The sequence below is a fragment of the Sardina pilchardus genome, chromosome 5, assembly GCF_963854185.1.
Source record: "Sardina pilchardus chromosome 5, fSarPil1.1, whole genome shotgun sequence".
Taxonomy (NCBI): Eukaryota; Metazoa; Chordata; class Actinopteri; order Clupeiformes; family Clupeidae; genus Sardina; species Sardina pilchardus.
In genome coordinates, this window is record NC_084998.1 from 9,110,366 (window position 1) to 9,115,571 (window position 5,206).

The following is a 5,206-nucleotide window of genomic DNA, read 5'->3' on the forward strand; positions in this document are numbered from 1 at the left end:
TAGCAAGACAGTTGCCTAAAGCATACCAAAGCCGAATAAATCCATGGGCTCATCGCTCCTATGTCTCTGACGTGAAATAAATAGTTATAGAAACATGATGTAAAATGACAGATTTTGTCAGAAATGTCATTATCTTATTGCCTTTTGCAGTCTGTAGCTGATTTAGCTTGCTAACTTTTGTGATGCATCAGATGCAAAACCCTTGTGTAATAAAATGTATTATCTAACTAACTTAATGGCAAGTTGCATTGCAAGTTAGCTCTGGGGTAGCAAAAATCAAAGTGCCGCCTTCACATACTGTACTGGAGATCACAGTATCTACTCGAAGGCAGAGGACAATAGTGTTCAGGAAAACATCTGCATTTCCGATTTTCCGATTTTCACGACAGTTTAACAGATCATTGTGTGATCATTCCAAATCCCTATGTTCTTTATGGTAAAAAGCTCAAGATACCGGATCTCCTTAAATGGGCAAAGATGGTAGCTTTTTTTGTAAGCAAACTTCAGACTAGGTGGTTGATTGTATACACCTGTGGCAAGGGACCTGATGAAACCCATGAATAGCTCAGATGAATGACACCTGTCAGTGTACACAGCTGCATTAGTTTAATTAACCAATGGTGATGTGACAAAGAGCCTTTACCCACAGAAACTCTACTATAGAAGAGACGAGGAAAGAGAACCGTTAAATAGGAAAGGAATTTTATAAATAAAAATAAGCCAAACAAATTATTGAAATTGAGAGATGGAGAGAGCAAAGAGAGAGAAAGTGAAGAAAGAAAAGAAGTGAGAGAAAGTGGGAAAGAGAATATTGCAGAAAAATGAAGCCATTCGCACAAAATTGGATTCAAGAACTACATGTCAAAATTGGTTGAAAGTTTATACGTTAAGCGTATAGTCACATTATGCCCCTGAGGAATTACCAGTGCATGCAAAAAAAAAGGCAAAAATGAATCGGCCACATGCTCGAAAGGCTCTCTGTGTGCTTGCTTGTTTGTTTTTGAACCTGCCAAATGTTAATGCAATTAGTGTCTACAAGGACCCAGTTAGGTGTTGCACCAGGGAATCAGCACTTGACGATAAAGAAGCATTTATGCGTGTGTTAAAATTGTTATTACTAAGCAAACAAGATGTTCAGAGTCAAAGTGAAGATGTACCGTAAGGAGCAGCACATAACAGAAGATGCCGTTACAGCATAGTTAATGCTCCATCAGCAACAAATGAGTGTAGAGGAAGAACGTTTTGTGCACCTACAGTAGTCTGTCAATCAAAGGAGTGAGAGAGAGAGTGAGAATGAGAAAAGTGAGATCTCACAGAAAGAGAACTATAGCTTAGATGAGCTGTGCCTGTCAGTGTATACTGTAGCAGCATTAGTTTAATTTGCCAATAATTATGTGACAAAGAGTGGCCCACATAAACTCTATTATAGGAGAATGGAGTGAGAAAAAGTTTATTTTAAGTAGCTGCAGTCAGTAAGCACAGGTGCACTAATTGCTTAAGGTGCGACGTTACAGATTAATAGGGTACAGTATAGATTTCATTATATGGAACTTCCCCAGTTAATCACTTACCTTAACATGAAAAAAAAATGTATTACAAGTTTTCAGTCATTTCAATGTTTAAATATGCAAATTAGGCATGATCTAATTAAATATGCACTGATTTGCATAAACTTAAAAAAACTAAATCTGAACTTTGGATAGAGCCACGTTCAAAATATTTTTTTTCATTGTGTTGACATATTAGATGAAAAGTATTTTACACAGGGAATTATGGATATCTCTAAGTTAATTAGAACTCTCTTCTATGCATAAATTAGAAAATACTGCCAATAGCCTTAAAAATCCATTTGGCTATGTTAGGAATAAAATGTCATACAAATCAGGCTAGGAATAATATTCAAACAAACCTCTCTGAAAAAGGCTTCTAAATATGGTTAGAAAGTTTGGTGGAGATTTGGGAGAGGAAACTAACAAGCCAATGAGATTCCATTCTCAGCCTAGACTCGCCTTTGAATGTTCACGATTGGTTGCTGATACAAAGGAAGTGTCCATATTTGGATTGCATAGCGTCATGCAAGAGAAAGAGAGAGAGAGAGCTTTACAACAACACCGGACATTAAATGTTTCAGACCATGGTCGCGGTAGTGCATGCAAACTTAGAATGTTAATTTTTGGTGAATTTAGGAGAAATATACAGGTGCAAGTATAAAATGTAATGAAATAAACACCTAAATGTGTGAATTAACAAATGTTAAGGCAGGAACTATATAGCCCAAAATCTTAAAATAAACCAGTGCATGAAAAAACTGTTTTCACCTGCCGTGTCTCGCCTTAATTGATGTTTGATTGCCTAAGTATGATGTCAAAATCGCCTATGCTAAGTCCATGGCAGAAATTTATTGGTGTTTATTTAGTATCTCAAAGAGTAATCACACAAATATGAGAGGTCATAGCAGACTAATTGAATTGAAGAGCTATTTGTCCAAGTTTGAACTAAGTTTCTACAATAAGTGGTTCACATCAAATCATAGCCGTAAGAATAACAATAATAAAAAGCCACATACAGTGAATTGCTTTGCATACACTGAAATAAGAAGCCACCGAATAACAATACATCCATTGTTCTGCATGCACTGTAATTATACCTCGGAAGAATAATAATAAAAAGAAGTAGAAGACTTCGAATAACAATACAGTTCATTGCTTTGCATGCATTGCAATACAATAAAAACAGGATACCTCAGGATCCAAGGTGAATAAATGCACATCCCATACCAACCATCCAACAAAGAGCTTTTAGCCCCAGCCATGGCGCAACTGGCTGGGGCACCTGCACCGCACGCCGGCGACCCGGGTTCGATTCCCGCCCCGTGGTCCTTTCCGGATCCCACCCCAGCTCTCTCTCCCACTCGCTTCCTGTCATTCTCTCTACTGTCCTGTCCAATTAAAGGCATAAAAAGCCCAAAAAATAACCTTAAAAAAAAAAAAAGAGCCTTTAGTGCTTTTACAGGACCATGAAGGCCTTGTTTTTCAACTGAAAGCAGACTAATCCTCCATCCTATTGTGTGTATATATCAGAAAGATCCCTCAAACCTCCAGTGGTAATAGCAAAGAACTGAAGAGGAATTTTCAGGACCTAAGAAGACTGGCATCTCAAGCATAACAACATGAATAGAAACACTCTTCAGTTTTGAGCCTCATTAACCTTGGCTGTCAAACACATAATGCACTCATACAACACACTAGTAAAATATTTCTATTTTTAAAAAAGTGTTTTTAAAGTATCCCATATCTATACCCATTACAGTTCATCAAAATGACAGCAAAGGAAAGGACAGCTTTTCACTGTGGTTTCTATTTTGGAAACGTTGGGAGCATTGCTGTGAACTACTAGAATCAGACTGTGCACATTTCTCATAATTAAATCAAATCAAACGTAAAGGTACAGTATGCAAATACAAATGAATATGAAGAAAAACATATTTGTATTTCACTGGCATTCTGATATTTCATTGCTCATCTACAAAACAGAACGTAAGAACCCACTGCAGTACTTAAAAAAAAAACCCGGCAAAATTCTACACACCAAATCATTCCACAGTGTACTTTAGGATCCATTTGGAGTGTTAGGCCAAACACATGTTGCTCTTCCTTGCTCTCATCTCGTTTATATTTATTTAGAAAACTCTTTTCAAGTGCTGCTGCTCAGCATTTAAGCGCAGCAATGTTTAGATCTTGAGAACTGCTCTGACACAAATACAACAAGCCTCAATGCAGAGCGTGCCCTTTGGAACATGGACCCTTTATAATGGCTAACTCTACTGCACAGAGGCTAGCATTGCTGAAAAAGCTCAGAATCAGTTACACTGATCCATTTTGACAGATCCACCCAAAGCCATCTTTCATATTTCAAGTTGGGCTTCTTTTCAAAACAAACAGGCACACAGGACATGTTTTCCATGTCATTTTAACATCGCCAGGGTATTGAGGGCTGCACTGTGCGGCACACCAGCTTAAACAGATTGATTAGACCAACAGAAGCCAAAGTCAACCTCCTCTCATGTAAAGTGAACTGATATGACATTGATAGCATGAAACTAATGCATCGAGTCTTGCATCCTCAGGCTACTAGTCCAACTGGTGGCCTAACTGTGATGGAGATGTCTCTCCGAGGGAATAATGAGTCTGGACAAAACACTATCAGGCGAAGAGAACATTCTTCTCACTATGTGTCTGTGTGTGAGTGTGTTTTTCCTCTGCACTGCGACTGAACTGCTTTGAATAAAGCATGGAGTGTTCTTCTTAATTAGATCTACACACGTACATGAAAGTTCAATTATGGCATAGTCACAATATATTATGACTAAGTCATTATTTGAAGAAGTCTCAACAGGCTATGTAATCAAGCTCTTAATTATTCTTAATTCAGGTAATATGGTACATCCATGGTCAACATTACACATTTACATTACAGTAATTGGGCACTCATTTGCTGAGCAGAAACTCGTCAAGACTCCTCATTTCACACTGAACAAATGTCCATCTGTATGCCATGCGAGGGAGAGAGAGCGCGAGTGCTCTGAAGTGTACTGTATACGTGACTCTTAGCGTCGCCACACCCTTGAGTCCTTCATCCTTCCTCTCCTTCCTCCCCTCCCACGGGCCATCAATCTTCCCCTCACAGCACAGCAGCACGTCGGAGAGGCGCGTCAATAAAGCCGGCCTGTTTAAGGCCTCCAATTAACTCAAAACGCTGCACTTTTAAAATGCTTCCCCTTAAAACATGCGGGAGTAGAAATCAGTGACAATATTTGTACCCAGCTTTGCTCTAACAATGAATGTAATTAGAAAATTAATTAACAGAAAAATGTTTTCAGCAGGTTCACAAACGCATGGATTATTGATTGATTCATTTATTAATTCATTCATTTCTTCCGTATAACCATTTGTACAATTTACATGTCCATAAAATAGAATTATAATCTGAAACGTTTTTGAAGATTTTGAAGCTTTTTTTTTTTTTTTAATGGAACATAATGAACTTCTGCTACTGTGACATTATTGGCAAGCTCCATTTCTGACTCTATCAGGTCCATTGATTCTTGCTTCCCACAACTACATAAATTCTCCTCAGATTGCCTGTACTGTATATGCATATAAATGAACCTGAATAGGTGATATGAGGGTATTTAAAAATTGCATAT